Raw genomic sequence first — 13,688 nt, forward strand, 5'->3', positions numbered from 1 at the left:
AGATACACAAAATAATGCATACAAGAGAAATATTATGGAGACACTCCAATCAGAGTTATCTCAAAATTTATCCCACCCTATAGAGGGTCAGCACAAATAATATAATACACAACACTGACTAGTTTTAGATCTAGTCGTAATAATTCCTAACTAAGAACTATAAATTATTTAGTCTGGGCTAGTACCAAATTCAGCACAATCTCAGCCTAAATTCTACCTAATAACATGGGTAAAGATTATTGTGGTGCAGTAAGGTAAATATAGTTGTGCTGTATTTTTGGGTTTTTTGTTTTATAAGAGTGCTCTTGCACACACAAGTGAACAATTATGTACAGTTAAGTTTGGCTTGCTAGCCACAGCCTTTTGTGATGGTTGATGGTGTTAATTAACTTGTCAACCACATGCAACCTAGATTCCCCTGACAAATGTACACCGTCTCTGGTCAGGTTCTGTCTGTAAGGTCTGGCTGTAAATTGGATATATGTGGCATCCAATCTCACTCGTTTTTTCAGCCTGAAATTTATGTACTTAGCAGCTCTCAGGTAGTATTCCGGAATTACTCCCCAACGATTATCTTGGCTTGGTTGGCGAGGCTCCACTAATGTGAATACTACTGATTCACTGATGAGCTTGAAAGAAGAAATTATGTTTTTGAGGTGTTTGATCACCTTGGCTGGATGATGAGTGGGGTGGATGTCATTACCACCTAAGTATATAATGGTTAGATGGTGAGGCCACTTTAACGCAGGTGTTAGGGTGGGGTTATTGTAAAAGTTATGAGCTGTTGCTCCTGGTGACCTAAAGATTCTCACCTCAGTGTGAGGTATAGGTCTAAGTGTTGTGGGTAATTGGCTATGACCCACTAAAGCCACTTTATACATGAGGTAAAATTAGCAATATGTAAGTGTGATCTAGGCTAACTAATGTGTTACAATGTTAGTAGACACAATTAATTAAATAGTCTAGCTTCTATCACACAAGGATTAGTTATTAATGGTTAATAATTTAATTATAAATTTAATGCCTATCCGGTTCGAAGGACCATAATGTGGGATATTTGGGCTTGATTCTGATTAATTAATAATTAAAGTAATAAATTAAATTACGAAGGACCACCCGCTTTTAAAGTAAAGAGGGAAACTGAGAATTTCTGATCATTAAATAATTCCTAGATGAAACCAGTAACTATGGATATAACTAGAAAGCATGATCATAAGATTAATTAATGGGCTGTATTATTAAAAGAAACAAAGCCTCAAACACCTACATTGGGGGGTTATTACTGGAGGTAAGTACGTCCAGGAATCAGTGTGGTTCGTTCACTAATTCAATTAATAATAATCTAATCCTATAAATTAATGCTGAATATAATATCATTCACATAAAGAAGAATATAAATATGAGCATAATAATGAGTTACAGTAAATCACACATTAATATCAAAATATTCTGAATAAATCAAATTGCAAAGGAATGGATAAAAAGGAAATAAATCTTAGCTTGAAGCAGATTCCTTTAGATAACCATAGAAGTCCTCTTAATCTCCAGATTCGGTACACTGACGAATGGTACGGTTCAACATGGAGAAGGCAGCATGAGGAATTCTTCTCTCGGGCTGCAAGATAAATAACTACCAGTAGCAATTGATTTAACTACTCAATTTATATTCAAAAATGTTAAGATTTACAGATGAAATGCTAATCACCTGTTATTAGGTGTTATCCCGCTTCGTAACGAACAATCACCCTGCTATTATCAGACCTGTAAATGATGCATCAAATAAAGGAGTACTTAGCTGTGGGCACTGTATAAGTATTAAGATTGCCGTATTTTTGCATCCCAGGCTCCGGTGAACCTATCCTGGATAGTGATGCGCTTCAAGTTGGCTGATCACGTGTCGTCAGGAACCAAATCAAGGGGTCCCTTATTTAACACCAGCACTAGTTGAAGATATTATCTGCAAGGTCATTCACGCCTCACAGTGGCGGCTTTCATCTGAGGATGGATAACACCTGTCCTATTTGCTGGACAATGGCGTCTTTTATGAGTACGGTAAGCGCAGCTTTGCCTCCTTTCGGCTCTACACGTGTCCGCGTACTGAGGAGGATGGCGTCCCTCCAACCCAGGCCGAGTCGACGTTCATAACACAAATTATTGTCTCGAACATTAATATTTCTCGCATTCGCGCTTGAAATTTTAAAGACTGGACGGGTTTATTATTTAGAGGAACAAATTATTATTATTTACTAATTTAAGAATAGTAAATATATAAGGGAGAGGAATTAATGTCTCCCCATGGCATTCATTGATGACGTTAACTTTATCGCGAGGTAGACGCTATGATTCTAACGCTCTATTCGGCTTTTAGTTAGAGAACAATTCGTCTGCAATCAGTTGTCATACAGAATGCTTTAATTATGGAGAATCGTATTTAATTCTCACACAAATTGGATATAATGTGTTTACTGTAAGGAAATCTGATGCAATACTGGCGTCAGGTGACGTGAGAATTCTAGCCTAATGCACAGATGAATTATTAGTACATGAGAATTCTACGAGTTGTTAATTTTACTTACTAAATTGGTTAGTATGGTTAGTAATAAGTAATGAGAATACAACAATGTTGTATTCGGTGTTGGAAATATCCAACAGGTGGCATCATTGCAACGAACATTTAATTAAGGCTTATCAACCTCTGAAAGGTTATTAAAGGCTGCTATCATTAGGTAATTCATATTAGTAGTAAATTACATATTACTTCAAGAGTAAATATCCTTTACCGCATGTGTTCAATATTATTTAGATTACAATCTACGTTAATCCGATGTCTCATTACAAGTGATGTAATGGTTTAGTGTAGATTAAATATTGAAGAGGTGCTTATATCGGGAGCGTGGCTGTGATTGGCTGGGTGACCACGCCAGGAACTATATGACTTCCCGGCAGTCTGGGAAGTAACGTGGTGAAGGGAGGACGTGTCCCACACGCCAGTCCCTCTACTAGCAGGACTACCGCCCCTGTAAATTCCTCAAGAACAACTCCCCAACCCCATCTATACCAACTGACATTGCTAGAGTTGTCATCTAAGGACGGAGGACAGTTGCAGAGTCCCGATGGGCTCACCATACTCCGTGCTACTTGGACCTTGTTCCGAGTAGCTGAATCTAAAACAATAACAACAAGCAGCTGGTGACGTGTGTGTGCTCGGGTCGTCAGTACCAGCAATCTCTTCCAGGCGACGCCATTGCTTAACACCGACGCCAATTCCTTCAGTATTCTGTTCTTAGTGTAATGTTTGGGCGTCTACAGGTAAACTATTTTAGTTTTAAGTATCTACTGAAGTGTATAAGTTACCTTAATATATATGTTACCTAATATATATGTTTTCAGTCTCCGTGGTGTAGTGGTAAGACACTCGCCTGGCGTTCCGCGAGCGCTATGTCATGGGTTCGTATCCTGGCCGGGGAGGATTTACTGGGCGCAATTCCTTAACTGTAGCCTCTGTTTAACGCAACAGTAAAATGTGTACTTGGATGAAAAAACGATTCTTCGCGGCAGGGGATCATATTCCAGGGACCATAGGATTAAGGACTTGCCCGAAACGCTACGCGTACTAGTGGCTGTACAAGAATGTAACAACTCTTGTATATATCTAAAAAAAAAAAAAAAAAAAAAAAAAGAATGTGTGTGTGTGTGAATCCTGTACGTAAAAAAAATATCGTTTACATTGCTGTTTAGGATAGGACTAATATTTAGCAAGAATTTTCTTTTGTAATATACTGAAGATGGCGGGTATTGAACAGTATATATATTCAGGTTCAAAAACTTTTATTTGTAAATGTTTGTACATTTATAATCGAATTAATTTACATAAAATTACATTAGGTTATTTCCTGAAGAGTAAGTCATTGTAACACCATAAAATGTTTTTTTTTTTATAACATACTGCATAGGCTAGACTTATCAGTAATGTATAAAAGTCAATACAGTTGTGGTTGGAGTTAACAGGTGTTACAGCCATAGACAAAACTTGTAGTTTTCAATTAGAGGGACGAGACTGATTGGGGCGAAACAAAAACAGAAATTCATCCACGTAATAATTAAGATGAGAATAAGTACCGAGTTGCACTAATATTTGGGTGGAGCGATATTGAAGTTCACATACATTACACTGTGTTACTAGCTCAACAAAATTGCTACTAGCGTTGCAGAATTAATTTTGGGGTTCAGTTCCTAAGCTCCGTATGTGGCTCTAACATTTTCCACTATTTAATGAATGAAGAATGAACGAAAGAAATCATCCATTTCATCCTGAGGAATGAGAACATCAACCATATCTGTACACAGTCTAGTAAAAAAACCACAATACGGTTTTGTTAAAACAAATCATACCTAACAACTTTTCTTGAGACAGTGGCCAATTACACGTATAAAGAATCTCCAGTCGTTGCAGTATACATAGACGTCTATGTATACTGATTAGGCTTGTCAAGTACCACACAAAATACTTACTGTACATAGGTTCGCTAAGCGTCAAACATTTCTATTTAGCGGTCTCGAAAGTTCTTAGGAACTGTAAAAGGACTCTTATGCAAGATTCAACATTAAATTCTTACGCAGTCGTTTGTAATTCATTCCGGTTCACCTTCCTCTAGACATCAGTAATTCTTTTTTTTATTTTGGTTTGACGATACAAGCTTAACGTATATAAATTACATTTTGGCTGCCTGTCCCCCGACACAATGAATTACGGCTGTATTATATGTAATCAACGTGGATAGTTGTGAAATTACTGGTTTCATCGATCGAGCATCGCCTACCAGCTATATTTGTCTTATTTCGTCATAAAATGGGTTTATTTCAGAGTAAACAATTTCCTCGCGTTCTGTAACCGGTAACAACTTTCGAGTGAGCAAATATGTTAGATTTCTCCTTTATTTACAAAAATTCTAAGTTTTTGGGTGGCTTTGAGTAACTGGGTAATTCTAGAGACACAAGATGCCTCACTAAAACATGCATACCGTTTGCTCTTCGATAAGTTACACTCGCTATAATGGATTGGTAATAACAATTCTTACACTGGCACTAAATTTCTCAATTAGAACCCACCTTTGATTACAGGTACAGGTCTATACAGTGGATATAATGAATTAGGTCTCGGTAGTACAGTTGGGCTCGTACTCGACTCACAATGTGGAATCCGGGTGGCACAGAAATAGGTATACACGTTTTCTATCGCCTAATGCTTCTGTTCACCTTGTAGTACATATGTACCCGGAAGTTATAGTCAACTTGTGGAATTGCATCCTTGGGAAGGGTCAGGAGTCCGACCTTGGAAGGACCTCGATATAAGCCTAAGTTATAATATGTGAATGGTAGGTTACCTGTCACCGTGATAATGAATTAAATATATCGAGATTGCGAGCTACGATCATTTACAACGAACATTAAAACTGACAAGCAATTATGTTTCAAAATTAAGTTTCTATTCCCCAGGTGAGTGTGGATGTGCTGTTATGACCCTTGACCTCTGGGTATGGGTCCTCTGTTTTTGCAGTTGTAAAATGGATATAAATACGGCCTTGCCTACTACAATTGTGTAGGCATAAAAAAAGTAAACAGCGTAATATGAAAAGCAATATACTTTAAGTAAGGGTAAACAAAATGACATACAAACAAATAAATGAAATCCAGGTAGTTGGGAATCACCAGAATTATTATAACAAGATGCATAAGAGATAAATAATTCCTATGAGCACTTATCATTTGATTAATTCTTAACAGAGTAGATGGATATACTTAATATAACTGCCAAATACATAACTATGTTAAAAAAAGCTCCACAAACTTGACTACTAAATCACAGATCCTGTGCAGCCAGCCCCAACCACGCGACTGACTGGGCTAGACGCCAACCTCGGGGGCATCTACCTACTACCAACTAAGGATCATATGAAATCTCTAGATACTTTGCTGCCTGAAAGTAATGCTTATGAACATATTTGTAAATACACTAATATAATTTTAACACTAATATGGTATAATTCATGTGTACATACAAGAAAACTGAATAATTATAGGGATGAATGAGTGACCCCATGTTGGGTACACTGCACGCATCATTGGAACATACATATATATGGTCATCCCCCCATGAGACGCCACGGATCCTTCCCACAGCTTAAACCTGCAATAACTAAAATATCTCGGACAAGCTCACTACAGCATGCTACATTTAACTCTAAACGTGTATATTAGAAAACAAATGGACGTAATGGTTAATTTCTAATAACTGATTAAAGAATAATGAACATGTTTATCATGATAAATGTTAGAATAAAGTATTTTGGATTCATAACACAGCATTACAGTATTGACCTTGCGGCGTTGCGGTATTGACCTTGCGGCGTTACAGTATTGAAAGATCTGAAAGCAGGGTTTTCGCACTTATCGTTTTTTTTGTTTTTGTTTTTTAGCTCTTTAACACGTGAAACAATCTGTAGGTAGATAATAACAGGTGTTTTTAAGGACAATAACGTCACTGAGGTGTAAGGCAGAGTTTGCCTTCTTTACCATTGTGAGAAATGCTACCCCACGCCTCTGGCAGTTGGCCCCCAAGGACGCAGACTGGCTAGCCTCTCTATCACACCGCACCGCCTGCTGTCCCATAGCCTAGTGAAGCCTGGCGGAGTGTGCCCGGAGTGACGCCTCCCGGTTTACTGTCGCTCTCGCCATCGGAACAAAGGTAAGTATATTGCTTTGGTTGGTTCTCGGAGTTGATAGCACCATCAATGTAGGCTAAGAAATGTGTATTTCAATCAAAATGATGTGCTGCCGGGAATTTTAGCTTAGTATCCAAAACTTGCTTACTGTAGATGCAGCCTGCACATGACTAAAGCTGCCGCCCAGTTGGGTGGGAATGGAGCAAGACTAGTCAGTAACTGTGTGACTCACCATAGATGTAAAGTGCCCCGTATAGTGACTGTTGTGAGCCTCTTGTTGAATCACTTGTGATATAAAAAGTAAGTAAGTAATTATCAAAAGAAGGCACCAAACCGGGAAGGTTATGTAGCACCATCAAATACGCAAAATAATCAGAGGGCGCTAAATATCACCAAGGATGCCAATACGAGAACAAAAACGCATAAGGCGAACGATATCAAAAGTATCCGAGTCACCAAGAATTCTATCGAGGGACAGGTGACCGCGAGGGGCGGTCGGAAAGCAAGACACACGCTCGTCCTGGAAGTCAGGACATTCAAGAAGGACATGCACGACCGTAAGAGGGACAATGCAACTAGGACAATAAGGAGTAGGGCGGCGCTCCATCAAGTGACCATGGGTTAAGCGAGTATGGCCAATACGCAACCTCGCCAGAGCTGTTTCCCACCGCCGGTTACGGTGGAAGGAGGATGGCCACGAGGAAACACAACATTTAAGAGTACGTAGCTTGTTACCAGTAACAGACAACCAAGAAGCCTGCCAACGGGTAAGGACTGAGGAATGGATAACCGGGTAAAAGTCGGAATACGGAATGCCTTTCCGAGAGATGGGACAAGAGCGGACAGCTTCCTTGGCAGCAGCATCCCACGCTCATTTAAAGACACACCAATATGGCTGGGAACCCAACAAAACTCAACCGACTTAAATTTACTGTGAACGAGAAACAGCCAATGCTGGATCTCGACAACTACTGGATGAACCGGATTAAAGGACCCGAGAGCCATGAGGGCACTACGAGAGTCAACAACAACCACAAAGGAAGACTGACAACGAGAAAGCAGGAGACGAAGAGCATAGAGAATAGCATAAAGTTCCGCTGTAAAGATGCTAGTCTCCGGAGGCAAGCGACACATATAAGTGCGATCAGGAAAAACAACAGAGTAGCCAACACCGTCCGCTGACTTAGACCCATCGGTGAAGACAGAAACGGAGCGGGAGTGAGAAGAAAAGTGCTCGAGGAAAAGGCGTTTTAGAACCGTAGGAGGGGTAAAAGCTTTAGTGATACGGGTCAAGGATGTACAAAATCGCGGAAGAGGGACCCTCCACGGGGGCAAAGAAGGAACAACACGAGGAGAAACATCAGAAATACGAACGGAAAGAGAATCCTGTAGGCGAGATAACCGGACAGAAAGAGGGAGGTGGTGAAGAGGAACAGGAACCGCAGGAGGGGTAAAAGTTAAAGCACGACAGAGGCGAGAGGAAGGATGTTGCAAGGACCGCGCAAGATAGCGAAGACAGTAGCGATCACGGCGGTCCTGGAGAGACAGGAAGCCAGTGTCAACATACAAGCTAAGGATGGGAGTCGAACGAAAGGCACCAGAACTGAGGCGCAACCCAGTATGGTGCAAAGCATCAAGACGGCGAAGAGTAGAAGGAGAAGCAGACGAGTAAGCAGGGCAACCATAATCGAGCTTAGACAGGACGAGAGAGGAATGTAAAGCAAGGAGAGTGCGCCTATCTGCCCCCCAAGAAGTATGGGACAAGACCCGAAGGAGGGTAAGGGCCTTAGAGCACTCAACACGGAGGTAAGAGATATGGGGAGACCAAGACAAACGAGTGTCAAGGAATAACCCCAAAAGCTTCGCGGAATCTTTGTATTCAAGGGGATGACCATAAAGTGACAAAGAGGGACGAAGAACAACCCGTTTCCGCGTAAAAGTCATGGCACAAGTCTTAGAAGTAGAGAACTTGAAGCCATGACCTGTGGCCCAAGACGACACGGCATCAATTGCAAGTTGAAGCCGGCGTTGAAGGAGAGGCGAATCATCACCCTGACAACAAAGGGTAAGATCATCGACATAGAGAGCGGAGAAGACACCAGAAGGAAGAGAGGAAAGAAGACCATTGAGGGCAACCAGAAAAAGAGTAGTGCTCAGAACACTACCCTGGGGCACACCTTCGTATTGCTGAAAAGAGGGAGAGAGAGCGGTACCAAGGCGCACCCGAAAGGAACGACGAGAGAGGAAGCTGTGGAGAAAGAGAGGGAGATGACCACGAAGGCCAAAAGAATGAAGTTGAGATAGGATATGATAACGCCAAGTGGTGTCGTAAGCCTTTTCTAGGTCAAAAAGGACGGCAACAACGGAGGTCTTCGCAGCAAAAGCAGAACGAATATAGACCTCCAAGTTCACCAGGACATCTGTCGTGCTGCGGCACTTGCGGAAACCAAATTGAGAAGGGGAGAGGAGGTGATGGTGTTCCAGGAACCACATCAGACGAACGTTAACCATACGTTCAAAGAGTTTGCAGACACAACTTGTGAGAGCAATAGGGCGAAAGTCCTTAGGGGAAGTACCCAGAGACCCCGGTTTGCGAACAGGGAGGACAACGGCATCGAGCCAGTCCTCAGGGACTGACGACGACTCCCAGATCCGATTATACAGACTCGGTAAATACTGAGACGTGCTCGGAGGGAGATGGCGAAGCATCTCATAATGAATACCATCGGAGCCCGCCGCCGTAGAACCGCAGAGGGCCAGGGCAGAACGAAGTTCAGAGAGAGAGAAGGGATCATTATAGGGAAGCTGAAGATGAGTGCAGAAATCTAAAGGACGAGACTCAAGGACAGGTTTACGAAGAAGGAAAGATTGGGGAAGATGAAGACCAGAGCTAACAGAAGAAAAGTGGGAACCCAGTTCGGAAGCGACCTGCAACGGGTCCGCCACAAGAGTATCATGGAGGTGAAGGACCGGTGAAACATCGGGAACGAACTTACCCGCTATCTTGCGGATACGCTTCCAGATCTGGGCCAGAGGGGTTTCGGACGTAATTGTTGAGACATAAGATGCCCAACATTCACGTTTAGCCGTACGGATGGCCCTACGGGCCACGGCACTCGCTTTCCGAAAGAAAAGAAGAGAATCGGTCGTCTGCCTACGGCGGTGCCTCTTCCAGGCTGCACGCTTACAGCGGACAGCCCGAGCACAGTCCGCATTCCACCAGGGAACACACTTCCGTGGACCCCGAGAGGAAGAGCGAGGAATAGAGCGGAGGGCAGTGTGGAAGACAGTGTCATGAAAAAGGAGGAGAGCGCGAGAGAGGGGCAGAAGGGAGAGGTCAGAGAGAGTAGCACTGAGGGTAAATAGGGTCCAGTCCGCCTTACCAAACTGCCACCTAGGGAAAGAGAGGGAAGAGCGAAAAGAGAAAAAGGAAACAAGGATGGGGAAATTATCACTTCCATGGAGGTCATCAAGAACCTGCCACGTGAAATCTAAGTAAAGAGAAGAAGAGCAGAGAGAAAGATCAAGACAAGAAAGGGTGCGAGTCCGAGAGTCCAAATGAGTGGGCTCACCAGAATTCAGAAGAGACAGGGAAGAAGAGAGGAGAAACGGCTCAAGGAGGCGACCCCGGGTATTCGTCAGAACGTCACCCCAAAGAGAATGACGACAATTGAAGTCACCCAGCAGGAGCACAGGCTCCGGCAAGGAGTCTAGGAGGTGTTTCAAATCAGGAAGAAGAGCGGGACACTCGGGGAGAGGTAAATGGAACAAACTGTGTACCATTTCCCCACAAAGATACGAGCAGCAGAACAATGGAGAGGCGAAGGAAAAAGTAAAGGAACAAAGGGAACATCAGCCCGAATCAAGAGAGCAGAAGAATTAGAAGCCCCAGCAATGGCTGGGGGGGGGGAGAGAAAGGAATAGCCACGAAAACGACCAGGACGAGCACCAAGCATTGGCTCCTGGAGACAGACACAAAGGGGCGAAAACCGCGAAATCAGAAGTTGGAGTTCGAGGAAATTGGCGTAATAACCTCGAACGTTCCATTGAAGAATGGACAACGACGAGAAGAGAAAGGACAAAAACAGAGAACAAGGAAGAAACAAAGGCGAAAGAGCAACAGAGCACGTTAAAGAATATCAGGGTCGGGATCAGGGTCAGCAAAGTCAGGGTTAGGGGGCATGGGTAAACTGAGCAAAGACGGAGGGAAGGAAACGGGAGAACAGATCAGAAGTGGGCGGGCAGGGTCCGGAGGAGGAGGAGGAAGAGGAGGAGACAACGGAGAGGAGCAGTCAAGGACAGCAGCAGGAAGAGGGGGAGTAGAAAGAGGGGAGCGCACCCCAGCAAGAGCAGCAACTGAAAGGGAAGCAGGGGCCAAAGAAACCTCCATAGCAGGAACAGGGGGCGCAAGCACTGAAACGGAAGGGGAAGGAGCAACAGAGCCAGAAGGAGGAGCTGAGGAAGAAAGCGAAGCCTTCTTACCTGCCGGGGAAGAGGAAGGAGAGGAGCCAGGCTTACGCTTCTGACTTAAAGAGACCGGTGTCCCAGCAACTACGTACCGGGCAACGGATTCCAGTGTCTCAACAGGAGAAGCCGAACGAGAGCACACACGACGGCCGTTAGGAGAGCGATGGACATCCGCCCGCACCGACAGGCGGTGGGGAGAGCTGATAGATGGAGGAAGAGGATGGGAAGGAGGATCGGAGGGGGACGAGGAAGAAGACACAGAAGACACGACAGACCGGGTAGAAGGAAGGGGAACCCCAGACAGAGGACCAGGAGGAGGATCCTTCGGGAGAGAACCCAAAGGGACAGAGGAGGGGGCAGTGGGCGCATCAGGGTCCAAGGCCCGGAAACGGTTGTGAGTCTGAGGAAGGCGGGAAGGACGAGGAGAGGAAGAGCGCAACACGCGAGCATAAGAGATATTAGCATAAGGCGGGAGCCGGCGAACCTGGCGCCTCGCCTCAGGAAAAGATAAACGCTCCCGGTGCTTCAAGTTGAGGACGGCTGCCTCAAGCTTGTAATGGACACACACACGGGAGAAGATAGGATGGGCCTCACCGCAGTTGAGGCAACGAGCCTGGGGAGAAGCGCACTCCGACTTAGAGTGACCTTCGCCACCACACAAAGGACAGAGAGAGACAGTCCCGGAGCAGCGGAGGGCACCATGCCCAAACCTCCAGCACTTGTTGCAGAGCCGAGGAGAAGGAATGTACTCCTGGACAGAGCACCTGGCACCAGCAAGAATGACAGAGGGTGGAAGGGTCCTACCATCAAAGGTAATCTTCACAACCCGGAGGGGTTGATGGCGACTACCACGAGGGGGACGAGTAAACGTGTCCACCTGGAGAATAGAATGGTCCTGGGCAGCGAGGATATGTCGAATATCGTCGTGGCAGTCGCGCAGGTCCCGAACACCGGTCGCAACATGGGGCGGGAGCAAAATAGTGCCAACACTGGCATTCAACTGAGCGTTCTTCGAGACCCGAACGGGGGTCTCGCCAAGGCAGGATAAGGCAGCCAAGCGGGAAGCAGCATCCTGAGAAGGAGCAGCAACGACACGTGTACCGAGACGAGTGGGGTTGAAAGTAATGGAGGCATCCACTTAATCAATGAGATGTCGATGGAGGGAGAAATCGTCAGGAGGCGCAGAATCAAGAGGGAGGAGATCAAAATATTTGGCCCACGAAGCGGGACCAAACAAGGCTTGATAGGTAGCAGAACTGGAAGGAATCGAGCGAGGGCGGCCGTGACGAGGACGGCGGTGAGAACCCCCAGAGAGAGAGGGGGTAAAAGGCGCAGTAGTTACAACTAGAGAAGGAGCCGCGCCAGGGGACGAGGTAGTCACCACTGGGGGCTTGGGGCTCGACCCAACCACAGAGGAGGGAGGGGAGCCAGAGGAAGGAGTCAGAGAGGCCAAAGGAGGAGCAAGGTCGGGGCCCAATGCAGCGGAGGCTACAGAGCCCGGTCTTCCAATACGGACCGCCTCGGGGGCTTGGTCGCCCACCCCACGAGCCTGAGAAGGTAAACCAGAAGAAGCCAAAAAGGGGGTTATCATCCTGACGAAAAGAAGAATTCACTCACGAATGTGCCCCCACACCCACCATGGAGCCACAATTAGAGGCAGGACACCCAACAAGAAGCTATCGCCGATCTTGTCGGGGCCTCCTAGGGGTGCGTCGTGAGTATACGCCCCACAAACGCCACCTTAAGAAACCGACAGTCCGTCGAGATCGGGTTCAGTGACGAAGTGGGGATTGACAATAAAAGGTTCCCCTCGCTCTCGACGTCGGGTACTGCAGTTCTACGGGTGCATGAGTATGCCTCCTCAAGCACCCGGGCGTCAAAATAGAAGAAGTCCAAGGGAAGAACCAGAGCGAGCAAAAGGTCGGCAGGAAACGGCAAGCAGATAGGAGAAGAGGGGGGAGAAAAACGAAACAGAAGGAAAAGGAAAAGATGCCCAGCAGAATTGGAGAGGACGGCAGCAGGAGCACAAGGCTAGAAAAGGACAGAGGACTGTCCCAAGGAGCATCACACTCCGGCAGCCGCCCACTAAGCCCCCACACGGCGACAACGAGCTGAGCGGGGAGGGGGTGTGATATAAAAAGATTATCGACATTATGTATTTATGTAAATATGTACACGTATATAACATTAACAATTGATTAACTAGCGTCAAAAGATTGACACTTGCTTAGCTAAACGAACTATGGGATTCAGTTCCTGAACCCATTATATTCCTGTGTAACCCTTTCCACCATCGCCCACGGGATGGGTATGGGGTGCATAATAAAGAAATTGAATAATCTCAATGCTGTAATTACCTTAAGGTAGTTACGGGTGTCCCGTCTTCCCAGTACTCTTTGTCGTATATCGCTTTGAAACTACTGTTTGACATCCTCCTTCAACTTCTTTCTTGACCTGTTCCAACTATCTGCCACTCTCTTGGTTGCAAAAGTTAACTTT

General features: G+C 45.1%; 1 protein-coding gene across 3 annotated transcripts in view; it reads left to right on the forward strand.

Annotated features, from left to right (window-relative positions):
- Nucleotides 1-2,678: 2,678 nt before the first annotated feature.
- The window catches only part of LOC138354977 (N-acetylated-alpha-linked acidic dipeptidase 2-like), a 49,593-nt gene continuing 38,583 nt past the window's right edge, over nt 2,679-13,688 (forward strand). The window contains exons 1-2 of one of the 3 annotated variants that reach the window (XM_069309672.1): nt 2,679-3,309; nt 6,477-6,745. The gene's annotated coding sequence lies outside the window, so the exon portion shown is untranslated. The remainder of the gene's footprint in view (nt 3,310-6,476; nt 6,746-13,688) is intronic. The other 2 variants (XM_069309671.1, XM_069309673.1) reach the window with 2 other exon arrangements.

The sequence above is a fragment of the Procambarus clarkii genome, chromosome 65 (genome assembly GCF_040958095.1).
Source record: "Procambarus clarkii isolate CNS0578487 chromosome 65, FALCON_Pclarkii_2.0, whole genome shotgun sequence".
Taxonomy (NCBI): domain Eukaryota; kingdom Metazoa; phylum Arthropoda; class Malacostraca; order Decapoda; family Cambaridae; genus Procambarus; species Procambarus clarkii.